This window comes from Agelaius tricolor, unplaced genomic scaffold, assembly GCF_023055355.1.
Source record: "Agelaius tricolor isolate 1412-34295 unplaced genomic scaffold, bAgeTri1.0.p SCAF_9, whole genome shotgun sequence".
In the NCBI taxonomy this organism is placed as follows: Eukaryota; Metazoa; Chordata; class Aves; order Passeriformes; family Icteridae; genus Agelaius; species Agelaius tricolor.
In genome coordinates, this window is record NW_027269269.1 from 3576919 (window position 1) to 3594729 (window position 17811).

At 42.1% G+C, this 17811-nt stretch overlaps 1 protein-coding gene across 2 annotated transcripts in view; it reads left to right on the forward strand.

The window, feature by feature from the left end:
- Positions 1 to 17811, forward strand: part of SPATA13 (spermatogenesis associated 13) — a 145957-nt gene that overhangs the window by 55431 nt on the left and 72715 nt on the right. The gene's annotated exons all lie outside the window — the stretch shown is intronic.

Here is a 17811-nt window from a genome sequence, read left to right on the forward strand (position 1 = left end):
AATTACATGGATATATCTTCAAATTGGTGGCTGGAACTCTCATTTCAAGGGTTTAAGAAGCTGATAATTGCTTGTGATAACCATTTTACACTGTAAATAGGTTTTGGCAATATATTGGCAAAGTACTGACTAATCTGAGTTATGTTGCCAAATGCCACCCAGATGGAACCCAAAACAGCCTGCAAACTTGTAAATACAATATTTCCTCATAAAGCTTCAACATTGTCCCATTTGTTGTCTTACATATCTGACTGACTATGACTGAGCTCAGGCTAACAGGTTTTTTTCATTGTTAGCTATCTTTATTATAATTTCTTGTTGTGCAATGTAAAATGTGAATCCCTTTATGCTCTGGGCTGAACCAATGAGGAGCTGTGCACAGCAAGTTTGTTCATGGAATTAGTAGAGTATCTGTAATATATACAATGAAATTTATCTCTCAGTTGCTGGTTAAAAAATACCAAACTGTATTGCTTCCAGACTTGTGAATGTTCTCATTTCAATAGCATATTGGATGAATTCAGTACTAATTAGTGAAACTAATAAAAAATTAATTATGAATCTGGTAATCAGTAAAAGATTCAAACCTCCTGTCATAGTCTACAAGTGTAAGAAAAATTGCAATATTCACAGAATATAAACCTAGCTATTTTGTCTGCCTGCAGTTGTCCAACCTTCACCAAATTAATACAATCATCAAATTAGTCCATCTAGAATATTTATAAATATTTCATTGTTTACTGTTGTACTTCCCTGTACTTCTCCAGGATGCAACAAACTTCTCTCAGCTGAGGAAAATCCAACAGTAAATATCACACAAATGACACGAAGATTTCTGTCTGATACCTAATATCTAGACAATGTGAAAGTCATAGCAAAAAGAAGTAAATAATATCCAATTTAAGCTACATGCATAATTTTCTGACATAAAAACCTTCCTAAATACAAAAATACTATTTAGTAAATCTAATTAGTACAAATACATTTCTTGACATATCAGCAACTATATACAGAAACTCTTCTCTCAGTTCTGCTCTGGCCCAGCCCCTCTGTTTTGAATTCAGTAATAAACTAACAAATCTGCTGTGTCTATTCTTGCTATAGGTGGGATTTTCAGGGCTACTTAGTTTTACCTTCCATTGAAGGTAATGGCAGTATTTCTCTTCTAAACGATTGAAATAAACCCAGGCCAGCATGGATTATCCTCAGAAATCTGACTGTGCTTGTTATTTGAAGAAGCCACACTTAACAATGAGAACTAGAAACAACCCTATATAGACTAATTTGTTATTGCTTCCCTCTGTAATGTTTACTTTGACACTTGGCAGTAAAGAAATGCAAGCACTGCTAGAGCTGTAAAATAGTCCTAACTGGCTGTTTGACACCTGGCAGTGATAAACTCATAGAGTAATCTGTCTAATGGCTTCTTCAAAGCAATGAGCTCCTGTGATTCTCAGGTAGCCTTGCTTGAGGCCAGGGGTGGCACACTCAGCAGAGGAGGTGGAATGGTAAGGGCCTCTAATAATGATCATAGACATTTTTCAGCTAATTCAAAATCTACAAAGAATTGATGTTGTCTCTGAGGCAAGAAACAACTGGTTTCAGTCTTGTCATAAATACAGTACCTTTTCAAAAAGCAGGAGACCTTAAATTGACTGGCCTACAAGTTCTACATTTACCTCTAAAGCTTTTATCAGTAATGCATGGTCATTTTAAAGTAGTTGACTTCACATTGTAAACCACTCTCTACTGGTATAGTTTGTACTTGCTGCCAGAAGGGAAAAAAAGAGGCCCCAGCTGAACTACAGCTTTGAAAAAGAAGCAATGCAAATTAGCCTGTGTTACAGTCTCACAATTAAATGGTTCCTGGTATCTGGTGTGGCTTCTGAGCACTTAATGTGAAGGCATCTGTCCTACGCTGTCTGCATAACATGGATACTCCCACAACCTCTGGAACTCCTCATTGAGAGTCTTCTGGGAAGCTTTCCTCCTGTAGGGACTGTATGAACAGGAGTATTCCTAAATAATCAGGAAAGCTGGAAGTGACCTCTGGAACATGTGGAGGTCCATAACCCAGCCTCCTGCTTGAAGCACCTCCCATGAAAGCAGGTTATTCAGCGCCTTGTCCTGTCAGCTTCTGAAATCTTCAAACATGGAGGTTCTGCCACCTCTGTGCAACCCAAATCCTCATTAAAAAACCCTTTTTTCTCTATATTGACTCAGAATTTCTTCTGTTACACATTATATCAATTTCTTTTGCTTCTGCTGTGCACATTTGAGAATAATCTGGCTCTGTCTTCTCTTCAGTCTCCCACAGGTAGTTAAGACAGTACTAATTATCCTTTGTAGCTGTACCACACAAAATAGAAAGGGAACCTCTTCAGAACTTCTCCCCAATTCTGACATTGTGTAGAAAAGACTGAAGACTTCAGAAACCTTGAGAAAAGGAAGAAAAAGTGGGGAACCTGGCTCTGGGATTCTTTTCCGTTACAAATTTTGCATGGAAAAATCATTGAGTAAAAATGTATCAGTGGTACTGTGAGCAGAGGCTTGGAAGCTGTAGAGTCATTAAGATGTGCAGTCAATCTTCTTCCTTTTGCTCTCTCTTTTCCTTTTGCTCTCTCATGAATCTTTCCATCACTGCATCTCTCTGCAGTGGCCCTGCTAAGGGGAGAGAGGTAGCTAACCACCATAAGGACTCGTGGGTTGAAGTGTTTGCAAAAGAGCTTTGAAAAAAAGGAAGTCTAGTTAATTTTTCACAGACTGCTGTGTAATAAAAGTGTGTTATTAAGCATGTTGGTCATTAGACTGATGAAACAGTAAACTTGAAGGATTCTTCTGCTCTAGGCATACAAACTGAGGATGGCAGACAGCCTTGCTTAGCCTCATGGGTTTAGAAAACTAAAGGCAGCTAGATGTCTGCTAGACATCATAAAAAATAATTTCTTCCTAGAAATGTCTTTTTCTCCCAAGTGACAGGGAATATCAGATGCTACTGAAATGAAGCTCATGCCATGAGCAAGGGGGGCATTACTAGAAGGTGCAGATCACCATGAATTTGCAGCAAAAAACCACCCATGTTGCCTTTCTTAGGGGAAATGAAACAGCTAGAGAGGTAAGTGAAGAAGGAATAACATGGAGGGGGCCCGTACAGAGGAGAGAGCAGCTCTAGGAGATGTAATGAGAAGGAGGCTATGATGGTGTGAAGAGAGAGGAGAGGCAGAAGGGGACTCACTGGTCTATGAAAGATGTACAGAGCTCCCTGGCTGTTCAGACATTTCTGCTTTGAGGTCTTTGACAGCTGTCCCTCCTGTCTGAAGACAAATCTTCCTAGCAGGCTGTGAGCATATCTGGAGGGCATAACCCCAGCTTCCAGTGTCCCCCAGTGGGCCCCTCTCCCTGCAGACTTCTTGGCTGTGTGGAGGCACCTTTGCCTGTGTCCATTTCTTTTCCTTGCTGTCTCCACAAGCTGCTACATTATGCACCTGTTTAGCACCTGTGACTCCATCAGATATCTGGTATCAGGTTTTTTCCATCCACTGTGTTTTGATAACAGCCTGCCTTCTGTGTGAAAAGGACAGGAGGTGTCTCTAGTTTTAGATGTTGCTCCCCACATTTGGGTGCTGTAGTGCTGGCAGCAGGAGGAATTTCTCCCCTTACAACTATTGTATCTCCAGCCAGCTAGACTTACAGGGATATCTGGTTTGCCCAGAGATATCATTAAATGACTCCTTGTTTAACGCACACATGACTTAAGGTGATAGGATGGTTTGCTTCAAGATACAAAAATAACAATTGCTTTGAGCTGCCTGGAGGCACACACCTTTCCCAAACTACCATTTAAATCTTACCCAAGGAGGGAATTTAAAAACACCTGTCAGTGCGCTGTATTTTAAATTAATGCCTGTGAAACAAACACTTGGTGCACAGAGCTCAGTGCTTAACCCCTGATACAGACTCAATGACTCAATAAACCAGAAAACTGTTCTGAAGGCACAAGGAAAGAAGCTGATGGTTGATCCTAAATAAATGTAGTGACAGGCAAGATTTAGGCTAGTAAAAGTCTGTGCCACAGGTGTAAAAGGGTAGTGTAAATCTGTGCTACTGTCCAGTCTTCCATCCCTTCAGAAGGTGAAGAACTGAGCTTCACCAGGGCTGCAGTAGCCCCTAATTAGCCCTGGAGAGCATTATGGTTGCTTTAGAGCTGGTCCTCTGAGTTCTTCAAATATTCCAGTGGTAAATCTCACACAGCTGTGTGTCATGCAGAGTCCATATCATTTGGATTCCTAGAATCCCAAAGAAAGATCTCAGCTGCCTATTCTGTACTGTCGAATGCCAAGGGGAACTCTCTGGGAAAATTGTAAGTGCACAAAGTCAGCCTGGAGAAATCAAACTTCATGAACTAAATATATATATTCTCTTGAAAAAAACAACTTTTCCTACAGACAAATGTGCACTTAATATGTTGGTTGTTTTTAGAATAGCTCATTTGACAATGCTGGATTTAATGATTTTTTCTTCTCCAAGCTTTTGACAGTTTACTGTAAGCTTTGAATTCTACCCCATAACCATAAGATGTCTCAATAAAAGTCAGGTAATTTCAGAAATAAAGATTCACTGAAGGGACAGAGAAGATTCACTCAAGAGACAGAGTTAGCAGCAAAGATAGTGGTCCTTCAGAGACCCTCACATCAGGACATTTATCTCTTTCTCCTTCACTTCTGCACCATGGGTTTGTGTTTTTCACAGAGGGCCAGACTGCACTTGCTCTTTGCACTGGTGTACAGGGAGGTTTCCCTTCCACACCTATATAATCCCATTTCTGGTCAAGTAGGCATCCTTTGGAGTAGCAGTCCCAATCTCTTGGCATGTTTTTCCTCAAACAGTTTGCATAATGCATTTTACCATCACATTTTTTCTATTGTGCCTCTTATAGTGGCCTTACAGGACTATAAACCACCTCAGAGGATTTGCTGAATATAATGTGCTAACTGTGAGGCTCACATAATTGTCTCTGGTTTCTCACTGCTGAATCCGTGCATCTGTAGCTCCACTGCAGCCTCTCCTATGCTCTGCTCCTGTATGCAGGATGCAGATGATCTGTGGTCCAGCCACCTGCTCCCTCTTGGGTAAGAGGCAGCAAGCAGCAGAGAAGCTGCTGAGCTCTGCCACACTTTGGGGTCTGCCCCTGAGCCAGGTGCCATGGTCAATGGGCTGCAACTTGAAGTCAAGCCACAGGCTCCAGGGTGCTCTGTGACCAGCCTCCCATGCTCCCATCTTCACAGCTTTAGCAGGGAGCTAATATTGCTGTGTTCTGAATTTCTTAGGCCATAATTATTTTTTTTCCACTCACTTGAGAAACATGGAAAGACAAACTGCATTGGTGAGGCTCATCAAGAGAGTAAGATACAAGTTTTACATTTTGTTTTCACTTGTATTATAGTAATTATGTAGTCCATGTCACACTGCAGTCTCAGAGGCAGTTCAGAAGACCTGAATTGCAGAGCTGTCTGTATTTGAAATATTCCTGGATGTGTAATAGACTATATCTCCTGAAACAAAATGCCAATCATATTGCTACCCATACCTGCTACAAAAAGGCAAGCTTTTTGCAGGATGCTAATGTCTCATCCTGCACAGCTTGTTCTGAGGAGGGTTGGGGCACAGGACTGCAAAGCTCTCATTATTGTCTATTACCTAATGCTAAGCATGCAAGGGGGGAATCTGCTCCTCTGTAATCAAGACCAGATGACAAGCTGTCTGACCTGCAGATGTCTGAACAGTTTGCTCTCATTCCACAACATACCTTGCAGGCAGTTGTAATGATTTCCCCAGAAGTCTGCTGCTGCACTGTGTATAATAAGGTAACTTCACTCAATTTGGAATTAGACATTTAGAATATCATCCTTCCTGAGCAGGAGGAAGATCTTTGTTACTTTTGATATCCTGGCAAGAAGATCTTTGTTACTTTTGATATCTGAGCCACTATATCTAACCAAAATATCTTTAATTGATTACTTAATTTAAGTCATCTTCAATTCAGAGTAAGAAAGCCAGCTCTCTGTATGTTAGATTTCTACAATCCCTGTAGGACTTTGATGTTGTGTTTTTCTGTAGCCACATTCCCTCTGGAAATGTGGGATGTAATAAAAACTATTTTAAGGAGAAGGAGAAGGAGAAGAACAAGGTATATTTATGTTTCCTCATATATCTTCACATCTAACAGATGCTGCAGTTCCATACTGAGGCAGTGTCTGAGAGCCACCGTGGTTTTGGAGTGTCACAAATAGCTCTGGTGCATTATCATTAGGTGTCAGTATTAAGTTAGATCATGATTTGCCAGTAGATGTGAGGAATGCAAGTATGGAAGTATTTTTGACTCTTGGCTATTAGGAAGAGGACGTGTGTGGTTTATATCTATTCTGGCCCTGGAAGGGCTGTTCCTCATATGAATATTTTCTGCCTGGTTCGCTCAGCTGGGGCTCTTGGTCCCCTCTGGCAGCTCCCAGTTCACTTCTGGGACAGCTTGTTCTGCCTGAGATTTTGCAGGTGTTCCCCAAAATTTGTGGCTCCAGGGGCTGAGAATAAGACAGACTGTATTACAGAGAGTGCCTTCACCCTTTCCTCAGAATTTCCTACATCAGTGGGAGTAATAAGACTGTAAAATCTAAAACAATCCACAAAGAACTGGATAATTAAAATAACCCAGTGTTATGGGACTGGCTGGCTCAAGCCACAGCAGTTTGAGCAACAACCCTTCACCTGGCTCCAGGGCAAAGGAAAATACAAGGGAATGTCTTTCAGTCTTTCCCTTTAATCTTTTTCCAATTGTTGCTGGATTTTGCATGGGTTTCTTGGAGTGTTTGCTCAAGGTGACACAAGATGAGTGTCACATCCCTGGGGTGTAGGTGTGCAGTGTGCAATGGCTGGTTGCCCTTCAGCAGAGGAGGTGGAAATGTGAGTAGTGGGTCACTGCAGAAAGATGTCCACAGGCCAATGACAATATCAGCATATCCTCTCAGTGTCACTGGGCTTAGAAGGGGCCTTTCCAAGCCTGGCTGCCACTCTGAGGCAGCAGGGGTGTATTTGAGCTGCCACTGCTGGCATTATCTTTGCTTTCTAAGATAAAGAATTTGATTTAGTAGCACAGTCAAGTCTGATACTTCTCACAAGTGCTACATTCAATCATTATTTATTGCTATTGCTTATTATTTGTGAAAAGCTGGCTTTGTGCCCAGCATTTTGATGAATTCTGACTCCTGTCGTTATTGATTCTATAAGGAATATGACGAAATGGAAAGTAAGTTTTTTGTTAGTGAGGATTAAAAGATGCTGTGAAGCAAAGATGAAAGGACTGTTGTCACTCACATTTCCATTTAAAACATGAACTGTTTGTATTTATAATGGGATACCAAAGAACCATGCCATTAGTAACTATTAGGCAGGAAGATGCTATAGTGGCACATTTGCTTCAGCTTTGTTAACTTCTTTTGGATGAGAAAATAATGTGTAAATTTCCAGTGAAGCAGTAAATAACTATCTACACTTATTTTACTAATGCTAAAGTTAGTTTCTGCCTAGCTCCAGACTCTGGAGAAGGCTGCAAGGCAACTGTGGATTTTGATTCTGATCTCCCAGGTGATTTCCAGCTCAAAGCCCTCTCCTGAGTCAGTCATGGTCTTTCAGCATGTCACCATCTAGATGCAGGTTTTTCACCTTTAATCTCTTACAGCATAATTAGGCAGGCCTGGATTTATCAGAAATGCCAAAAAGTTGTTAATCCTTATTCAGCCTGCCCTCTGCCCTCTTCTGACTGCCATCCCAGTCAGGACTGAGGGCACAAGTAACACCCAGGCAGGAATGGATGTGATCCAAGAGTTCATGAGGAAGCCCAAAACCTTCCCTCATGTCCAAGGCAGTTTTGAGCAGCTCTTCTACCTCCAGAACCATAGTATACAACCAGAGACCCAAAGACAAGTGAGGTGTTTCTCCTGACCCTATGGTCAGAGTGGCTCAGTGTGCTGTGGTTTGGAGTTCTGCTAAATTGCAAAGGAAAACTGGGATTCAGCTAATGGAGTCCCTGTTATGTCCAGGTCTCAAATGTGCTTCATCCCTTTCATAGCATCTACAGATTCAGGGCTGCATCTGACACTTCCTATTGACCTGGCTGCTTTTCCTTTGTCTTCTGTAGATTTTTAGGTTCTGCCTCATTACACATTAAAAGACCTATATCCTCCTTTCACTGACCCAGGCTTGACCTCATTTGTCCAGGGGCCCTCTCCCAGCATTTGGGGGATGGAAACCTGCATTTGGGAATTGCTGTCTCCCTGTGGCTGAGGGTGGCACTGGTGTTTGTGCCTGCTTGAGGCAAGCCTTGTTTTTCTTCCCTATTACTTTCTCTCCAGCTTAGTTGACTGTGTGCTCCTGAAGACTTTGAGGATGCCTTTTGCATAGATGTGACTATATGCATGCATAAGAGAGGGAAAGAGGGCAAACACAGCTGTCCTCTGAGCCCCAAACACTCCCAGCTCACTGTGCAAATGGTGCCTGCAGCACTGATGGAGGCAGGGGGGAGAAGTGTGACTTCTGCTCCCAGCAAATGTCCCTCCATCCACCTGCAACACTGCAGAGGGAACACACTAAGGAAAACATGAAGCAGGTTAGGATAGGTAGTAGGAACAAAGTTTCAGTGCTCTTTTCCTGTTATTTCCTAGGGAACTAACTGCTGCTGAAGTTCAGTTTCCAGAAAGGTAGCTGTGATTGCAAAAGTGTATTCCAATGTACATCACTGTGTTTCTGTCTTTTGTTGGTGTACATAACCAGAACTGAAACACACATCTGTGCACTGATGTAAAATAGTGGGAGACTTATATGAAATTATTTACAAAAGGAAATTACTCCATGACTGTCCTTTCTTTGAGCTGCTTTCTGCTTTGACCAACTGCACTGCCCTGTGAGTAAGGGTAGGTGAGGAAAAAGCACATTTCAAGAATGGGTTACTCTGTGCCTGAAGAATAGTTTGCATGGGTCTGAAAGGTAGGCATTGTCAGAAATCCTTCATCCCACAGAAAAGCCTAAAGTTCCAGTACAGCTCAGAGGACTGGAGTTTGTACAAACAGGAAGGATGCTGGCTGGCAAACTCTGCATCTTTTTATTTTCTAGGTATAAGCAATGCCATGTTTTCTGAAATCAGCAAATATTAGCAAGAAATTCAGGCTATTTGTGTCCAAAGTGATAAAATATTATTTTGAAATGGGCCATTTGGCCTAGTTCAAAAGAGGCAGAAGTATTTTTATTTTTATTTTTAAAATAAATTATTTTTATTGTAGTAGTTAAATTAGAACACATGGAGTTTCAGAGGGTGATAATTTGAACTATCCTTTTTAAAGTATCAGAGGAATCTTAAGCATATTTAATGTTTGCTATATATAACAGATCTGTGTGATTTTATCTGAGTCATCACCCTCCTACTTGGATGGCTATTTGTTTACTTAAAACTAAAACACAAGTCTCTGGGGGAGCCATTGCCATAATCACACTTTGGGTGGTTTGATTAGTGCAGTCACTTCTCTGAGACATCTGAACAGTGTAAATTCTTGTCCCCACTGGTAAACACCCCAGGGTGTGCCAAGAAAGCCAAAGTAAATGGCACTAAGTTGTGAGTTTTAAAAAATTTTCTTTCAAAAAAAAAGATGATGTTGTCCCTCTGACAGTAACATACTTCTCTATAAAACCAGGGTTTTCTGTGTAGCTTCCTGTGACTTTATAAAAAGTACACGCTGAGCTCTTTGCCCTTCTACAAATAGAGAAAATCATGTTTGTAGGAGGCTGAAGTCTTGTGTCAAGTGACATTTGGTTGTAGCACCAGTGTGATTATAATCCAACAGCCACTGTATTTGACTCACTGACAGCTAAACTTGTGGCCCAATGCGAGGACTGTAGGAGCCATGACTGCTACTTAGCAAAACAGGGTGCAAATGCCACTGGGGCCCTTGCAGCTCAGAGAACTATTCCAGCAAAAGTCTGGAGTGAGCTTTGTGAAGGCTAGGCTGAGCCATGTTTTTGTGAGCAGGGATTAGCAGGCATTGTCAGCCACTCACAGAGGGGCAGAAGATAAAACCCTGATGGGATATGCTCCACAGATCACAGTGGCTTTGCTGACCTTAAGGAGTTACAGAGGGTGAATTTCCAGAGGACCAGAAGGACAGCAACCTTGTCTTCACACTGGTGATGTTACCAAACTTTGCAGGGGTCATCCCCTCTACTGAACTTTTATGATCTGTTAGAGGTTCTGCTTAACTTTCCTTAATAGACCAACATTTCTACAGCACTTGTCAACAAAGTAATTAAGTACCTCCACATAGGAGTAAATGTCTCTAAATAACACAGTCCATTTAATTTGATTTTGGACTTGCTGAATACACTCACACAGTGGGATGTCAGTACAGGTGCAAATGGTAAATACAACACCCACAGTGTGTCACCCATGTCAAAGTAAACATATTACTGTTCTGAACAAGGAACCACTTTGTTCCCCATACCTGCTCCTGCCCTGAAATGCCAGCAGATGAGTTGTAGCCCTATTCTGGGCTATTTGGTCACAGATGTTGTCTTGCCTTGCTCTCCAGGAGCAGACTGGTTGGGAAGCCAACTTCTCACCTCCAACTAAAAGCTGGGGCTGGAAAAGAAAACATGGCTATAACTCAATAATAGCCATCAGTGAACAAGATTATGTTCAGAATAATACTGTCCTGGCAACCAAAAAAAAAAACAACAACCCAAAAACCAAAGAAACACCCAAAACCACAAAAAACCAAAATTTCTCCTGACTTTCTTGGCATCCTGGCAGTGTAATGGCTGGATTGGATGGTGGTTGTACCCTGCTGATGTACTGAAGTCTTCCTGCAGTCGTGAGGTTCAAAGATTTCTCTGGGTAGTTCTAAACAACTCTTCTCCTTTGGTCCCAATAGGCTTGCAACCATCTGGGCTGCAGATCAGCTGTGCAAAAAGCTCTGTGTTTCTTGCCCTGGTGAACAGATAAGAGTAAAGGTCGACAAATTCAGATGAAACAAGGAATAGTGAATTCCAAGGACTCTGCACTCTGTGCCATAGCTTCAGCTGCCAGACATTTAAACTCACAGGCTATGAGCAAGAGATGGCATGTAAAATATGACAGGTGGCCAAGTTTATTTAATATGTTGGCTTTTCCACTGCTCTTAGCACTGTTATCAGAACACTTAATTTAGTTACATGGAGCAACATGGAAAAACACTGGCGAACATAAAAGAAAAAGCTGCTTCCAGGTAGCTTCCAAATTAACTATTAGTCCCTTTGCATTGCTGGAAATCTAATAAGGCACTGATTACATATAGGAGTAATGAGTTTTAAAATATGCTCAGCTTCAGCTTTTACATACATATTGCTCAAAAAGCCTTGGGGCAGGAAATATGAAATCATCTTGTCAGGATATCAGCACAGATACTACGAGGTCTTTTGAGCTGGCTCCTCAAAGGCTTTCTGTATATTCCCACATGGCAGCTGAGAAAGGGCCAACTCTGTGCTTGGGAGTCATTTTCCTCATTCTTTTGGGATGGGACCACTGTAGCAAGAATATGAGTTAATTAGCCCTCCAGAATGAGATAGTCCAGCTAACTGGAGATTCCGAGTAAGTCAGGTCATGTGGCAAGTCCTGGGGAGCATGACAGTAGCCACCAGCTGAGGTCCAGCAGGTTCTGAGAGGGTTTGCTGTCCTGACTAGTATTCCCAGGGGCCTGAGAAGCCAGGCTTATCCATGCCAAAGAGTGAGATTTGCTTTGTAGAAGAGAAGACTTATTTAAAGGGACTTAAATGGACAAATTAGATATGGTTCCCACAGCCACACACCACCCTTTCCTCCTGTGGTTGCTTGAACACTCAGTGCAGCATGACTAGAAAGTGCTGTAGCTGCCTAGAGCATGAAGGTGGATGATGGTCAGCTCCTTGTTCTCATGTTGGCTTGAAGCTGTATATAACCAGACTAGGAGCCTGGGAGCACCTCAGACTACAGCATCCTCTGCAGACACAGGCACAGCACAATTTGCTACTTTCACTGGAACTCTGGCTTTTAGAACCTTCGTGCCCTGCCCTGCCTTCTGGCTATTGATTAGGTTGATTTTGGGCAAGAGTGAAATCCACCTTCTTCACCCATTCTTCCTCTCACGTCTCTTCACCGTGCATCTTTGCTGCTTGCCTTGTTGCCAGCTCTGGCACTGCTCCAATGACAGAATAAGAATAAGCCAATTCAATTCACAAGAATGTCGGAGAATTAAGTCAGGACAAGTAAATAGGGAGAGGGAGGAATGTGGAAATGGAGATGGAGGGAAAGGGAAATTGGTGAGGACAGTAAAGGCCTTCTTTCCATGGCAGCCAGATTTTAACTTCATTCAATGGTCAGAGGTTACTGATGGAGTTGGTATCACAGCTTGGGCTACATGCAGATACATTACCCATTTAAAAAACAATATTCCAATATTGATTGATTGGTGCTGTGTCACAAGAAGGCTGTGCTTGGGAAAGCATACAGCTTCCAATTCCTGCCACTCTGAGCACTTCTCATCCAGAAGATTCATGGCTAGAAGAGGAAATCCAAAACTGTCAGTCAAGGCAGGATGTAGGTCTTTCAACTTGTTGTGTCAGCTGAGCAAGAGATTTGAACACTAATGTTGGGAGACCTTTGAAAGGATTTTCATTTTTAGAAGGCCAACTACCTCTTCAAAATGTCATGCCTTTCTGTAAGCAGACATTTAAAAAGTAATTTGAAATCACTCCCACAAGTGTTCAGCCCTGTTTGAAACATGACCAGCTACAACAACCTGCACAGCACAAAAGCCAGCAGGGAGGAGGCAGAATGTCACCCTATAAGTATCTGCTACAAAATATAATACAAAAAGAAGTGACATTCTCCAAATCCTTCTGAAGAAAAGCCAGGGGTGACTGCACCAGCCTGCTATGGTATGCTGGCACTCAGGCTGGTATTTGACACTCCCTGAATTTCCTTCCTCCTCTACGCAGTTGTATTTCATTAGCAGGCAAGTGCCAGCGGGAGGAGGAAGCTGATGTCAGCATCTGTACCTGGGCTGGAGTGGAGCTGGTGTAGGCTTGCAAGCAAAGCAGTCAAGAATCACCAAGGTAACTTGGTAAATCAGAAGGCAGGAGCTCAAATGAATGTAACAAGGCCCGATGAAAAGAGAGTAATTAATCTTCCACTGGTTTTCCCGATTTTTCTCCTACTGTCCTCTGGCAGTGCATGGAGGTACAAGTATTGCATCATCTGAATGGATGCCTTGGTGATTCAAAGCTCCCAGGTCCCTGAAGGGCAAAGAAGCTGCACAGCAGCTTTAAACAAAATAACACTTTCCTGGGACTTGTGCCTGTCTATGTCAAGAAAGAGCTTTTCCTTGAGAGGAGATGAAAGGTCCCCAGCATTGTGCAAACCATCCATCTATCCTCACCACAGCTTGTAAAGTATGTGCTGGGACAGATCTCAGGCTCAGCTAGGAAATAGCAATAAGAGCTATTGTTCAGGGGAGGCTGCAGCTGACCCATGTTAAGATGTTAGTGTACACTGAGCCCTTCTTTCCCTTCTTTCCCATCACAATGCACTCCAGCCCAAGCATGGTCCGGGTTCCTGACTGCATGTTCTGAATGCTCCATCACCTGTATGAGCTGGTTCATTTCACAGGCTATAAAAAACAGGGAAAATAAAAAAAGCTTTTTCTGTCAGTTAAGTGAGCTGAACTGGTTCATCCAATTGTTCAGAGGAACAGTGGAGTTGGCATGAGGAGGGGGCAAAGACAACTGTCCAGGAGCAAGAGAGGAGACTTTGCCCTGTTTCAATGGTAATAAAGCATTAAGGCATGCACCTGGTGAAACCTTACCCTCTGATGCAGTGATATAATTGCTCATTTCGTCATTCCCTGGCACACTTCTGTGAAAATGATCTGTACTAGCCTCAGGGATTTTCACAGGAGATTTTTTGTTTTCCAGATCATTTTGAGACTGAGGGGATACAAAAGGTGCCACCCTGTTGGCAGGTCTGAGGAGGCTGTAATCTTCATGGAAGTGTGAGAGGGATAAAGAAATAACCTCTTAACCCTGTTAATCTGTGGCCTGGACAACATCTCTAGCTGTGTCCCAAGGGTACAGTCAGGCAGTATATCTGAACTGGGCTTAAAGATAACTGCTGCCAAAAAGTTCCAGGCAGCCTCTCTTCCCTTTCCACTTGTGTGCACTCCTACTATTTCCCTTGGAGCATCACTGATGCTCATCTTGAATCTGTGGTGAGCTGGTAAAGGAGTTAATACAGGGCAAAACAATCCCACAGGAAGAAAATGAGGATTTTTCTACTCATTGAGAGGGATAGATCAGGTATTGGTAAAGTCAGACCAACTCCAGCTCCAGCATAAAGAGGACAGCTGTTTCATCACCAGCTGCTGCTGTGAGTGGCACAGCATCATCATCAAGAGCTGTAGGCAGCAAACACATAGCACTTGCACCCCCATTTGAATACAGGATGCTTACCTCATCAGTCATGGTCTATTTGCTGTAGCTGATATATCCACAACTGTTGTATTTAGGGGCCACAATCAATAAAGATCAAAAATAAGAAATGCTAAGATACTTTCCAGAACACCATACTGAACAGAGGTATGTGCACAAAGTTTAGAAAGCTTGAGCAAGTGAAACAGCCACGAAATGAGCTCAGTTCATTGGCCTGCTTTGGGTAAGGGGCATCCCTTCAAAAACCAGGAATTTCAGCTTTAGCTTTTTAGAGTGGACCACAAACCTTGTTTGTTTCCTTCATGCTTTTATTCTGGGTTTTGCCTTTTCAGCTTGCCTCAGTATTTTGTGGCTTTTTGTGAGCTGTGTCTGCTGGACTGAGTAGGACCCCAAGGAAATAATTCTGTGAAACTCTATTTATGGCCGGAGCACCTAGGAGGTCAATCCTAAAATGGGAAAGAGTTCTCAGCCCCAGCTCTGACAATCTGCTAATCCCTCCAGACACTGTTGAAAGGATATTTGAGACTTCCATTGCTGGACATAAATCAGTATCACATTCTATAGCAGAGTTCAAGAATGCCTATAGAAAGTTTATGATTTGCACTAAGGGCTTTGTGGGTTCCTGTGCTTTCCTTGTATTGTTTTGTTACCTATGGCTAAGGCAGTACCCAAAACTCTCACCCCACCGTGCATCCCCCAGCAAATAGGTCTTAGGCACCCATTGCAATGTAAATAGATGCCGAATACGTGACCAGAATAATTAAGCTTTAAAATTCTAGCTGAAAATCCATTGTCACACAAAACGGACCATACAGATAAGAAGGAGGTAATGAGAACAGCCTTTTACTGTCTGCACTTAACCATAAATGCTGGCCAGAATTCAGGAAGGATTAGGTGTTTCTACAGGAACCAGAGCATTTGCAAACATAGCACTAAGCAGCTGCTAATGGCTCTGGGCCAGAGCCTATTTCTTGGGTTCATTCACTCCTTTCCTTTCTGGAACACCGTTACTAAAGGCCGTAGGAGTTTTCTGCCATCTCATCAGTGTAGAGGTTCATCTTCAATAGCAGGTCTAGTAAGTGTGCTTGTGCAACCTTCTGTTATCTTATGAAATCCTGTGGATGATGTTGTCAAATTAATACAATTCTTAGTTATCTATGTGGGGTAAGACAATCTAATTATGATATCATTTTTAAGTAAAAAGTGCAAGCAGGTTATTTTCACATTTTGGTTAAAAGTTTTCAGAAAAACAAAGCTAAACAGACTTAGCACAAACGATATTGAAAAATAATATAGAACATATGCGACTTCACGTCCCACCCTTACTCCCAACTGATAGCTTATTTCGTGGATCTGGGCTCAATTTACAAAAAGAAGAGTGACTTTAGTACTTACAATTTTGCTAACATTGGAATATTTGTTTGGTATGCACAATGTACAGAAATAAATCGGTTTAACTTCTCGTATATTTTATTGTTTTTTGCTAGATGATGATACATTATTCGAAGTTGAGTTTTTGAGTTGGTGAAAACTCTGATTTCCTATAGCCAGAGGTTTACAATCTGTAGGACAAGGAAAGAGCGTTATCCCATTTGACTGGGAGAGGTCAGGCACAAACAAGCTTAGATGGAAATTTAAAAATACAAATAACCTAGAGAAACAGGGGGCTGCTGTTCTGCTGCCCCACTGCACTGCCCACCCATCTGCCTGGACTGCATCCAGCAGTTGCACAACTGTAGCCAGCTCAGCTTAACAAGCTGATGAAATAGAAAATGATGGCTTTTGGGTCCATTGGTTTTCAACTGGATCAGCCCGCTGAACGGCTGCCTCAGTTGCCCCAGCACATTTGCAGTGCAAAGCAAACACAGACTGGCGGCAAGGGATGCACGGAAAAGATGAGGGTGACTCTCATCTTGAGCCTTGCTGCTCAGGTGCAGTGTCAGACTGAGCTCAACAGCAAGTCCAAAGAAGATCTGGCCAGAAGTGTAGCTCCTTCCCACCACCTTGGAGCCACCAGAGGTACAAACACTTTCAATAGTTCCATAGGTTTCATGAATGGAGCCAGAGTACAGGGTCAGTGGTCCACCCTTTTAGACCTGATTTGAAATGTATTAAAAACTGTACTAAACCTTATCCACTGAAAATATTTTGTTGTCATATGCACAGTGAAATATACAGCAGAGCCAGAGCTTTACAACAGAGCTTTACAAACTTCATAATAACTACCAGTTTCTTAAAACATATACAACATTTAAAATAGCACCTATATAGTTGTATGGGGTCAATATATGAGCTGGTGATAATTTGAGAAATATGTACTGGTGCTGGGACTATATTTCAGACTCTATCCTTAAAAAAATGTAATGAAATGTCATCAAAGGGTGTGACTTCCAAAGCTACGAAAGCACATTAAAGCTTCTCCTTTCTTTCCTCTTTTCTTTTCTCATTTAAATGACAGCTCTGGAAATGATTCTCAGCTATTGCCCGTAAAAAGATGTGGATTAAGAATTTACCCGATTTTTTTGTTTCGTTTTGTTTATGTTTAGTTTGTGTTGTTTTGTTTTTGGAGGGGAGGGGAGAAGAAGAAGATGAGCATGATGTGAAGAAAATGAAGTTGCCTGGGTATTGAGAGGAAGGTTATGGTCAATTGTAATGAATTTCAAGGCTGGAGGAAAATGCTAGATATCTCACTCTATGTGCTCTGCTGCTTTCGAGCTTAAGCATACATTTAACCCGGATCAGAGAGAAAGTTGTCTGTAGTAAATAACACACAATTAGACCCTGAAAGAAATTTGTAAATCAAGTAGTTTTTAAGGCAACATTGAGTTAAAACAGCGAAACGTTGCTTGTAAGACTCTTTTCAACTCGAAATACCAAGGTTCGGGTTTTGTTATTTTACCCCCCACCCCCACCCTTTTGCAACTGGGGTCAAAAAAGCCCTGCAGGGTAGCATGGTTTGCACAAGCCTGCCAGGCTGCTCCCTAAATTACCAGTAAAAAGGCTGGAAATCTGCATGCAGGTCTGTGTAGGGTGGCAGCAGTTTGGATGAGGGGTTGCATTAAAACACATTAAACCCCACGTGATCCCTGCAGCACAATTCTCTTTTATCTTTCTTCTCTCCACTGCCCGGAGACTAAAGAGCTCATCTCCATAGGGCTCATCTCCATAGAATTGGGAAAGCAAAGTCTTCCACAGGCTTCACTTGTTTCTGACCCTTTGCTCTTTCTCACAGTATCCGCTGTAGTTTCACAAATTTAGTTGGGAACTTTTAAA